The sequence below is a fragment of the Xiphias gladius genome, unplaced genomic scaffold, assembly GCF_016859285.1.
Source record: "Xiphias gladius isolate SHS-SW01 ecotype Sanya breed wild unplaced genomic scaffold, ASM1685928v1 HiC_scaffold_883, whole genome shotgun sequence".
Taxonomy (NCBI): Eukaryota; Metazoa; Chordata; class Actinopteri; order Istiophoriformes; family Xiphiidae; genus Xiphias; species Xiphias gladius.
In genome coordinates, this window is record NW_024402611.1 from 1 (window position 1) to 12,000 (window position 12,000).

At 40.6% G+C, this 12,000-nt stretch overlaps 1 long non-coding RNA gene and 4 other non-coding genes across 8 annotated transcripts; all 5 read right to left on the bottom strand.

The window, feature by feature from the left end:
- Positions 1–937: 937 nt before the first annotated feature.
- LOC120787939 lies at positions 938–10,796 on the bottom strand. Of its 4 annotated transcripts, none has more exons than XR_005707124.1 (6): positions 10,645–10,796; positions 8,565–8,654; positions 7,098–7,334; positions 6,783–7,002; positions 1,908–2,045; positions 938–1,804 (listed from the first exon to the last, which is right to left on the bottom strand). It is a non-coding gene; the product is annotated as an uncharacterized LOC120787939 (long non-coding RNA). The 4 variants fall into 4 exon arrangements; XR_005707122.1 differs by lacking the exon at positions 1,908–2,045 and adding an exon at positions 8,365–8,443; XR_005707121.1 differs by lacking the exon at positions 1,908–2,045 and having other exon boundaries at positions 10,645–10,794.
- Positions 7,819–7,982, bottom strand: LOC120787940. The gene has a single exon (XR_005707125.1). It is a non-coding gene; the product is annotated as a U1 spliceosomal RNA (small nuclear RNA).
- On the bottom strand, positions 8,939–9,129 carry LOC120787942. Its single transcript, XR_005707127.1, has one exon. It is a non-coding gene; the product is annotated as a U2 spliceosomal RNA (small nuclear RNA).
- Positions 9,900–10,062, bottom strand: LOC120787941. Its single transcript, XR_005707126.1, has one exon. It is a non-coding gene; the product is annotated as a U1 spliceosomal RNA (small nuclear RNA).
- Positions 10,797–11,019: 223 nt separating the features above from the next.
- LOC120787943 lies at positions 11,020–11,210 on the bottom strand. The gene has a single exon (XR_005707128.1). It is a non-coding gene; the product is annotated as a U2 spliceosomal RNA (small nuclear RNA).
- Positions 11,211–12,000: the final 790 nt, after the last annotated feature.

Below are 12,000 nucleotides of genomic sequence, written 5' to 3' on the forward strand. Positions count from 1 at the left end.
TTGCTTCTCAATAATTATTTTTTGAAAAGTTAAAGCATATTTCTATCTAAAAGATTTGTTGAGGTAGAAAGTAAAAATAAACTTTCAAGAAGCTGTCTTGGACTCTGTTTACTTACCAAGTGCGCCAGTGACAAACAGCAGTGGGACGTAACGATGTCGTAACCGAACGGACGTAGACTCACGTAAAGCTTTAACAATGCTAATGCGCTAGCTACATGGACATTAAGTATGAAATATTTCCACGAACAAAACATAAAATATAATTTACAACCAGTGAAAACATTTATGTAACCAACAAATTATCCGAAAGTGGCCAAAATCAATTCAATTCTAAACTCTTTTAAAATTAAAATTCAAGCTAGCTCAATCAGCTCAAAAGATCAAGGTTAGCATAGCTAGCGATTTTTATGTAAACAAATCTTTCTTCTCATTTATATATTTTTTGTTAATACAAAATCAGACTCCACCAAGAAAAAATATTTTTTTAAAACGATTCACACAACTGAAGCTTTTTTAAATATTGTATTTCATTTTCAAAATTGATTATTTACATGTAAAGCAACGACACAAGAAGCACAGAAAACCAAATGCAGCAAAGGAAAGGAAGGTAAAAGAAAAGACAAAAACGAGACTAAAATAAAAATAAACATTTTCATGACAGTATTAGCATGATAAAACATGGTGAAATAAAATTCATACAGAAACACCGTCAGTCTGGTTCAGAGGAAATGTCTTTCATATAATAAACGAAAGTCTGCCATATCTTCTAAAAGGTTGTACCCTTGTTTCTCTATCAATGTCATTTCTTCTAGTCATATGTAATAATTAATTTTCCACAGTCCACATTCCAACTGGGACAGGGTCTTCTGATTTCCATTTTATTTGATTTTTTTTACATTAATTCGGAAATAAGCGTTTTCTTGGTTGATGAGAAACACAGAGATGCTTTTGTCAGTCTGAAATAATTTTAAATAATTTCTATACTGAGATAAGCCTGTCAAATTTATTTGTCCGATCCCAAGCATGATGCTGACAGAGAAAGGTGTTTTAAAAAATAGAAATCAGAATGAGGCAGTTTATACTAAGCTTTCTATGCTGCCTTAGAAGATGTAATGTCAGTTCACCGTGGTTGTGTTCACTGTGTGTTTGTGTTTCTTGGTGCATATCTGTGAATACACACTTCCTGTATGACACGTTTTACCAGGTGTGTCACAGCATGCATTTTGGCTGATAATACCTTTCCTGGTTTCATCTTTTCCACAGTGTGTCTGGGTATACGCAGGTGAGTGTTTGATGGGCGGAGGCCAGTGAGTAAATTGAGAAGGATATACAGTATGTGTGTTTGCTCTATAGCTCTCTTCCCTCAAGTATGTGTATGTGTGTGATCACATAACACTTAGTATGTGTTTGCTCTGTAATCACTGGCTGAACCTGTCTGATAGGTGTGGGCTGGCTGGCAGTGACTTGCGCAGGTAGGAAGAGAAATCCGGCACAGACCTGAGGGAGGAGGGGAACTAAAGCACCTCTGTGACGGGCACTCACACACACAGCTCATACCTGTAAAAAGTACAGTGGGAGAGGAAACCTCTGGAACGAGAAAAGGCTGTAGTGTGGAGGAAGAGTGAGGATCTCGTCGTACATCCTTGCAACCATATCTGTGTTTTCTGTACCACCAAGGTGTGCAAGACAGTGTTTCCTTGCGAGTCTTTGTCAGCCAAGTCGGCTCTTCTGTAAGGGTTTTCCATGAGGAAGGACACAATATTGGACTGGTTGGTGCAGGCAGCCAGTGACAGTGGAAGTTCTCCTTTTAGGAAACAAACAAAGGTGAGTTTAGTGATAGGATTTGGTCGTAAACAACTGGGAAAGAAGAGGTAGCCTCTGGTTATTTCTAGGATGTAATTGCTAACCAAAATAAAAGCCCAGTCCTGCATTACGCTGGAAGAACTTCCCATTGGCTTTGGCCCGCACATCTGCTCCTTTCTGGACCAGCAGTCTCACATGGTCAAAGCTCCTTCTTTCAATGGCGACATGCAAGGCTGTCTGACCTGTGACATGTGGTTTGTTGGTACAGGAAACAAACTGTTAATGTTTTCGGTACGGTGGTCTCTCAGGTTTAAGATAAAAGTCCCTTATCGGTTTAAAAATTTTGTGCATGAGGCCCTAAACTCTCTCATGACAAATGTGATCTGATGGATACCTCCAGAGTGCATTGTCATTAGTGCTATATGCTGACAGTTTATCCTAAAGGTACAGGTCAGGTTCTACATCGTTCACTCTGCTTTATCTTTAAATGGATTTGAACAGCCAAGTTTAAGAGTCTCCCTAAATGCATAACATTCAAATTCAAATGAATCAAAGCAGATGTATCCAGTGATTGGGTAAGATGGAAATACCATAAACATGTCATGAATGTAATATATGGATGTGGATTTGGTATTCTACATTTTGTATTAGGCACTCCGTATCTAGTCACACTCACTGTATGAGCATATATTTCTACACCATATACAGGTCAGACTGTCACTATTTGGAAAATTATTTGTTCTTCAGATTCTGAGCATCAGAATATTCAATCTGAATTAAAATAATGGATAAAACATTGAAATGCCAATTCTCAGCTTTAATTTCAGTAGATCGAACGTGTGTGGGAGATCAAGCCCTTTTAACACATTGTGGCCAAATTGCAAGGGTTCAAGAGTAATTGGACACAGTGGCTACTGAATTTTTCTGGCTCAGAGTTGACTTGAGAGTTGAGAGTGTCCACTTAAACTGAAGTAGAGTCCTGTGTCAATACGAAGAGTGAAGAGGTAAGTATGCAGGTGAACAAGATAATAATGAGGCTCATAAAAGGCAAAAGTCTATCAAAGATAGTTGGTTTGCCAAAATGAACCGGGTGCACTCTAAAAAAGCAGGTGTGTAAAGGAAAACTAGACAATGTCAAATGAGCTGGTAGACTGAGGAGCACAAGTCTTGTGGATGAGCAGAAAATCATTTGCACGGTGAAGAAAAATCCCTTTATGACTGCACAGCAAGTCAAGAACGGTCTCCAGGATCTAGGCAGACAGGTTTCCTTGTCAATGATCAAGAGAAGATTTGATGGCCAGAACCTCAGAGGATTAACCACAAGATTCAAACCCCTGGTAAACCTCAAAAACAGAAAGGCCAGGCTGCAATTCACAATAAACACACAAAAGGAAACCAGTAGAGGTCCGGAACGAAGTTTTATGGACTGATGAAACAACAATCAGCCTCCATCAAAAGGATGGCAAGAGGAAAGTGTAGAGAAAAAAAGGAACAGCTCGTGACCCAAAGCCACCACCTCATCTGTCAAACATGGCGGTGGTTCTGTTACGGCTCAGGCATGTATGGCTGCCAGTGGAACTGGCCCACTGGCATTTATTATGATTTCACTGCTGACAGAAGCAACGGGATGAATGCAGAGGTTTACGGGAATATTCTGTGAGCTCAGATTCAGTCAAATGCATCAAAACTCATTGGACGACATTTCATCGTTCATCTCAGTCCGACTGAGCAGCAGTCCACTAGGTGAAGACCAGACTAAAGGCAGAGAGACCCCACAACAAGCACGAGTTGAAGGAGGCTGCAGTGAAGCTCAGGGAGAGCGTCACCAGGGAAGATACAAAGAGTATGCTGATGTCTATGGGGCCAAGACTTCAGCCTGTCACTGACTGCAAAAGGATTTTCCACGAAATATTAAAGATAATGATTTCGCTGGACTTTTATCTTTAGCTGTCCAATTACTTTTGAACCCCTAAACTTTGGGCAATGTGTGTTAAAATGGCTACATCTCAAACACAGTTCTTTCTCTATGGATGTAAACCTGCTCAAATTAAAGCTGAGACTTGGCACTTTAATAATAACGGATACTACATCCATGATTTTATTTCAAGATGAATTTACTGAAGCACAAAGCCTGAAGAACAAAAAAATTTGCAAGTGTCCAAATACGTACAGCCACCGCATCTCTTTACACACAAGCCTTTTGCCCTGTGTTCACTTTTGTTCACTCAGGCTTATACTCCGTCGGTTTGTATAGTAAAGTGTCACTTTCCAGAATTCACAATGAGACACTTTCTGTTGTATAGCATATGTGTCTATTTCACAACAGGTTGGCACGAAGTGTAATAGTTAGTTTGAATCTTTAAATGCCTGCTGAACCCTATGCAAGTAGTTTGGAAGCATATTACGGTTCAATGTGTGTGAAGAGGAAACCTGAAACCTCCAGCTCACATCTGCTGAGTGAAGTAGGCGACACATTAAACCTCTGTAACAAAAAAGTTTGCTTATTCAAAGATTTGGGATTTTTCAATGATGGAGAGGATGGATTTTTTTTTTATGGCTGGGTAGTCGACAATGTGTTCATTATTGTGCTTTTCACTAATGTTGCTGTATCATTAAGTGCAAAAAACATCAAGGCTTAAAGGTGATTTGAGTGCAGTTAGAGAGACACAGAGACAAGGATTTGTTGTATTAATGATAGCACTGATGATTTGAAGGGTTGAGCTTCAAAACTATATTTGATATTGCTAAGATTAAATATATTTTTATGGATTTCATAGAAGTCAGTTGTGTTGATGACGTGATTAAGAAAGCACTGTGCCATCTGTACACAACGTGCATGTGGGTAGGTGCTTACTGTGCACATTTGTTAAAGGTGTGGCGATACTGTGCAGCATTTCTTTCAAAATCGTTGTGTTAGAATAGGCGATTTTACTCAAACAAAGCTAATTCTGATATTTTCTTGTTCTTCAACACTTCCTGGAAGCTGTTAATGAAATGTCACGTGTCATTTAATACCAATAATAATACTCAAAATGATGTACTGAGAAGGCAAAATGCAACAACACGGTACATTTTATACACACTGCTCCAGTAAACAGCCACACGAGGAACCATGAGGTCAACAACAATAAGACCAAGGAGCTGTTGAGTATATGATCTGAACCGATTGAGTCCCAGGCCCACCTCTGCACGTCAAATTTACAGCCGTCTTCATTTCGGTCCATGAGTGCTTGGCGCTAGCGTTGCTGGGAAAGCGGAGTCGCATACAGTAACTTAATGATGGTTCCTCTATGGTGGCTCTCTAGCCTGTGGAAAAGCAAACCGGTACTTGGAAGGTTCTCAAGTTGAACCGGCTCCGAACCGGTACTAGCACCAGCCCAGAACTAGCACCTGGGTTCGTGTCGGTTGAAAGGGGCTGGTTGTCACTCCACCTTCTGTCCATCTGAGTGAGTCACTGATTACAGATTGTCACACATTTCACAGTTTAGTTTCTGCTTCATAACAACATAACAGATTTAAGACAGCTTTCCAAACAGAGGCTGCAAAATGACATTTCCACAAAAGATGATGATCGTTACAAAGTGTTCTGGACTGGGAGTTTCTTGAAAAACAAGCCAGTTAAAACAAGTTTACTCTCCAGATCTTAAAACTGGGCTCTTGTCCAAACGGTGGGGGTAATATTTACTATCTCTGTTGCAGGGAGGTTCTAAATTAATTTCAGCTACAATATCCTCAGTGTTTTGATATCATTCACGTATTGACTCCTTTTGTACCGTTTGACAATATACTGGAAATGCCGTGGCAAAGTTTCTGCTTTGGGAATTTTGTAATCCCAAGCTGTTAAAAAGGAAAGATACTGCTAAGCCAAAACTTGACATTTGTACATATAATTGGCCGAAAACAAAAATACATGTTGTTGAAGAAAAAAAGATTTCACACCTTTGCGCAAGTTCCCATTCATTTTGTCACATCTGTATATTTCGTTGAGGACTTGCAACAAGTGATGCCCTGTTAGATCCCGAGATGTCATATAAAATTCTTTTGTGAGTCTGTTTATGTCTGGCACTTTTCAGTCTAGATCACTGTCCGGATCCTGCCTTATCTCTAATAAATCCTCACCGTCTCCAATTAAAGTATATTCTCCCCTAATGTTTGTTCCAACTGTGTTTTACTGATGTTCACATTCTTAAACGCTTTGTACTGAAGACAAGGACCTGTACCGATTTTTGGATCACCTTTTACCCTAGCTTTTATATCATCCTGTCACCCTTTAAATAAATACATCTCCACGAAAAACCCTTGTCTGGCAAGATTTTTTTTCCCTTTTGTTTAATTTCCAATGTCCTGTCCCATATTTGAGTGTGTTCACCTCTATTGTTCCTGAAAGCAAGTGTGAATAAAATACAGGAGATATCTGAACTGATAAAACTTTTGTTCCATGTCGGATAAAAACCTAAACGATTCCTTACATCTCTGCTACTTCTCCATGTGAAATCAGGATCATTTTCGTTGATTCAATCTCTGTCCTTTGCCTCTGGATGTTTTTCGGGTAAAAAAAGATGTACTGTATAACCTGCCATGAAATGAGTCCTGTTTGTCATGATACAGGTGTCAGGAGAACCCAGTAGCTCTCTAGGGGCTACAGGTGCTGTGTGTGCATATACGGCACATTCTCAAATGTGTCCTCTCCAATCTTAATCGATCACCAAAACTCTGCCCTGAACAACAGAAGAACGCATACAAGTTCGCATTTACTATTTCCACATAATGTCGCCACTCCTGATAAGTAAAACCCCATCCACTCTACATCTAGAATCCCCTTTCATCCACTACCAGCAAAGTAAAGTGTAGGTGACTGTGAGCAAACTGAACTTCTGAAAAACACAAGTCACACGTTTTAGCATCCTTGCTGTCTTCCGCTGAATATGATTAAACGCAGAGCTTCCAGGACCAGGTTGAGGTCAGTTCTCAGCACTAACCTGTGGTTGTTACATGTCCCGCAGTGCCATGGTTGTCCATCATAGGCGACGGTGAACAATGCCTGCGGGTGGGCCAAGTCGTCGTAGCCCTCAGGATTGCCTCTCAGTTGGACTCTGAACGGTCTTTCGCCAGTCTAAATGCCATGTGTATCTTTTGTCTCTCCCACCCCAGGCAGGACTGTCATTTATCTTCTGAGGAAGTCTCCTCCTGTCTCTTCACCTACCCAGGGATGGTACATATTCACCGTTAATGGTGTGAAAGTTGTTTTGACTATGTGACAAAGTCTGAAAAAGCTTCAGGTTGAAACTACCTACCTTGGAAGCCAGCAGTTACACTTTTCCATGCTGGTGTTGAAAGTGATGGAACAACTATTAGCTGCGGTGCAGAGGATTATCTTCTGGCTTCAGCTTTGGCGCATCGAGACGACCATTCTTCAAAATTAAGCTATATCAGGGAGAGCAGTATCTTTTCTCTCAATTCGAATCTCAGCATGTTCTAGAGTCCAGCTGGTCTCTCTGCTGACTGCATAGTGGCCAATGTATTGATGCCACCTAGGGGGAAACAAAGAAATGGTTAGTTTGCTGCAGGTATACTGACTTGATCTTAGCTAAAAGGCCATGAAGCAATACTGGGGATCTGTTGGGGGTGAGGTTGAAATTCTTTAAAAAAAAAAGTCAAAGTCACTGAGAGTTGGGATACTTGTTAAAACAGTGACCTAAAAGTTCATCAGACACGAGTGAAATAACGTGCAAAAACGCAAAATTTACAATTCTAAAAGAAAAGGGGGAGACATAATGCTGTGCCCAGATTCTTGTTCTCATCAGGAGCTGAGATTTAATTTACAGACATTAAAAAAGCCCAGTTGTAAAATATAAAAACAGAGAAACAATATCACAAAGTGTTGAAAAAATAAACGTACAACTAAAACTTTATTTCACAATCTTGTGACCAATTACATAGCAACACTCAAAGTTTAATGTGAACACACGAATTTTGTCAATTAGAAATTATTAATTTTTCTCTTTCACAGTTTATCAGGGGAGAGCGCGAACGCAGTCCCCCACTACCAGAAATTATGCAGTCGAGATTCCCACATTTGGGGAATTCGCAGGGGTCAGCACAACCGGAGTGCAATGGCTGAGCCTCGCCCTGGGTGAACCACCTTCTTGATCATGGTATCTCCCCTGCCAGGTAAGTATGAGTTGTACAGCTCACACGCAGGGCAGCCTTTCACACACAAACCGGGCTGACCGATGGTGCAGACAATCTACACATTGACACAACCACAGGCGACAGGGGGCTGTGGATCTGCAGGAAATCAATACACACCAAACACTTTGACCCAACGGCTGACAAAGATTATTTTTACATTTTATTAGATACAGTGCGCTTATATTTCCCATCATGCAATGCGGTATTTCCACACCAAAGGCTGAGCTCACATCATCTAGTGGATCTATTTGACCTCCTAAAACTGAGAAACGGCCCAACTGCAAGTTCAAGTGAGCCAAAGCTAAATCAGACTGCAACAAATGTTGTTTCATGTACATTTGAAATTCAGAGAAAAGAATAAAAACTCACAAAGCACGTTTTTCTCACATTACAACCACTTCCTGTTAGTGATGGTCAACTGCCAGTCTTGCTACTGCCACCTATTGTTCTGGAGTGGGAACAACACTGTGTCTTCAACACATTTATCTACGTTTCTCTAAATTGTAACTCACAGCGAGAAAAAATGATTTAGATATTAACAGAAAATGAAGTGCACACAGTGTGTTTACCTTTTCTTTTCATCAGGCTGGGAAACAGCAGCAGCAGAAAAGATGCAGAGTGGATTTTCACTTGTGGAGAATGAGCCGTTTCAAAATAAACTGAAATGAAGCAAAGCAACACTATCAAACAAGGAAAGTTTGACAACTTGCCAAGATATTTTTTTTCTTATTCTGTCAGATGTGGAAAGGACTTTGAATACAGCACATTTCCTTTTCTGTTTGTGTCACTCATCAGTTACTAGTTTGAGCCATTTACAATCACATGCATGTCACCACTTTGCAGCTGGTAAAACGAGGATTAGACAGAATTCATACGAATCAACCCACCAAACAACAGTCAACTACTTGTTGTCTTAATGATTATTTATTTTCTACATGTAAAGGGGGGGTGCACCGTTCCTGGAGATACTGCAATACCAGGTCGATGCGTGGAGTGGACGGAGCAAGCCCCTATTCCATCTCCCTGCTCCAAAAATCAATTTAATATATGGTCCCCGGGTAGGGGACGTATCAGATATTAAACTGATAAGAACAGATACTACACTTGATCTTAGCCAAAAGGCCGAGAAGCGATAATGGGAAAGGGTCGGAGGGAACGGCCTCCTTCTCCGCACAGGCCCGGTCACTGAGAGGTCCGACGGTTAATGATGTGTTTAGGCGACACTCGGTAAAACACAAAGCAAGTTCAATGAACGTTTTTACCTGTGAAATACCCTGCAAACACACAACATCTTTCTGGATTTATTTCAACGGAAAAAATAACCCAGGCATTTATAATGCAGTGCTCGGCTCGTCCTGGTCACTTGGTAAGCTCTCATCCGGTGACAATAGAAACCATCAGAAACTGAGATCTAATTCACAGCCTCGATAGAAACAAAGCTGCAGCAGGCAAAGACCGGGAGCCCATGTTGGCAAATGTTGCCGACGTTAAATATACAACAAATCTAAGGAGTTGTGGGGGAAAGAAATATAACGTGTTTTACTACGCGACAACAACATTTGAGCCATAACAGAGTTTATCAACATTAACTCTGTACATAATACATTCATTCACTGTCGACTTTGACAAGATTTCAAAATAGGTCATCAGGATAATCAGTAAACTGAAGTGAACAATAATATATTGTCAGATTCTTCTTCACTGACTGACAATATTGATAATATTATCAGGTGAATCGCGTTTGCTTCTTAAACGACGTTACTGATTCCTACTTTAATAGACACTGAAAAAGTTTAAGCACATTCAAAATCAAAGTTGAAAGGACATTGAGCTTGAATGAAGCTACTTGTAAACTGACATTTTGACTTTTGAAAGATCAGCAATTTTTCTTTTCCACATCTAATCAGGGGAGAGCGCGAACGCAGTCCCCCACTACCAGAAATTATGCAGTCGAGATTCCCACATTTGGGGAATTCGCAGGGTCAGCACAACCGGAGTGCAATGGCTGAGCCTCGCCCTGGGTGAACCACCTTCTTGATCATGGTATCTCCCCTGCCAGGTAAGTATGAGTTGTACAGCTCACACGCAGGGCAGCCTTTCACACACAAACCGGGCTGACCGATGGTGCAGACAATCTACACATTGACACAACCACAGGCGACAGGGGGCTGTGGATCTGCAGGAAATCAATACACACCAAACACTTTGACCCAACGGCTGACAAAGATTATTTTTACATTTTATTAGATACAGTGCGCTTATATTTCCCATCATGCAATGCGGTATTTCCACACCAAAGGCTGAGCTCACATCATCTAGTGGATCTATTTGACCTCCTAAAACTGAGAAACGGCCCAACTGCAAGTTCAAGTGAGCCAAAGCTAAATCAGACTGCAACAAATGTTGTTTCATGTACATTTGAAATTCAGAGAAAAGAATAAAAACTCACAAAGCACGTTTTTCTCACATTACAACCACTTCCTGTTAGTGATGGTCAACTGCCAGTCTTGCTACTGCCACCTATTGTTCTGGAGTGGGAACAACACTGTGTCTTCAACACATTTATCTACGTTTCTCTAAATTGTAACTCACAGCGAGAAAAAATGATTTAGATATTAACAGAAAATGAAGTGCACACAGTGTGTTTACCTTTTCTTTTCATCAGGCTGGGAAACAGCAGCAGCAGAAAAGATGCAGAGTGGATTTTCACTTGTGGAGAATGAGCCGTTTCAAAATAAACTGAAATGAAGCAAAGCAACACTATCAAACAAGGAAAGTTTGACAACTTGCCAAGATATTTTTTTTTCTTATTCTGTCAGATGTGGAAAGGACTTTGAATGCAGCACATTTCCTTTTCTGTTTGTGTCACTCATCAGTTACTAGTTTGAGCCATTTACAATCACATGCATGTCACCACTTTGCAGCTGGTAAAACGAGGATTAGACAGAATTCATACGAATCAACCCACCAAACAACAGTCAACTACTTGTTGTCTTAATGATTATTTATTTTCTACATGTAAAGGGGGGGTGCACCGTTCCTGGAGATACTGCAATACCAGGTCGATGCGTGGAGTGGACGGAGCAAGCCCCTATTCCATCTCCCTGCTCCAAAAATCAATTTAATATATGGTCCCCGGGTAGGGGACGTATCAGATATTAAACTGATAAGAACAGATACTACACTTGATCTTAGCCAAAAGGCCGAGAAGCGATAATGGGAAAGGGTCGGAGGGAACGGCCTCCTTCTCCGCACAGGCCCGGTCACTGAGAGGTCCGACGGTTAATGATGTGTTTAGGCGACACTCGGTAAAACACAAAGCAAGTTCAATGAACGTTTTTACCTGTGAAATACCCTGCAAACACACAACATCTTTCTGGATTTATTTCAACGGAAAAAATAACCCAGGCATTTATAATGCAGTGCTCGGCTCGTCCTGGTCACTTGGTAAGCTCTCATCCGGTGACAATAGAAACCATCAGAAACTGAGATCTAATTCACAGCCTCGATAGAAACAAAGCTGCAGCAGGCAAAGACCGGGAGCCCATGTTGGCAAATGTTGCCGACGTTAAATATACAACAAATCTAAGGGAGTTGTGGGGGAAAGAAATATAACGTGTTTTACTACGCGACAACAACATTTGAGCCATAACAGAGTTTATCAACATTAACTCTGTACATAATACATTCATTCACTGTCGACTTTGACAAGATTTCAAAATAGGTCATCAGGATAATCAGTAAACTGAAGTGAACAATAATATATTGTCAGATTCTTCTTCACTGACTGACAATATTGATAATATTATCAGGTGAATCGCGTTTGCTTCTTAAACGACGTTACTGATTCCTACTTTAATAGACACTGAAAAAGTTTAAGCACATTCAAAATCAAAGTTGAAAGGACATTGAGCTTGAATGAAGCTACTTGTAAACTGACATTTTGACTTTTGAAAGATCAGCAATTTTTCTTTTCCACATCTAATCAGGGGAGAGCGCGAACGC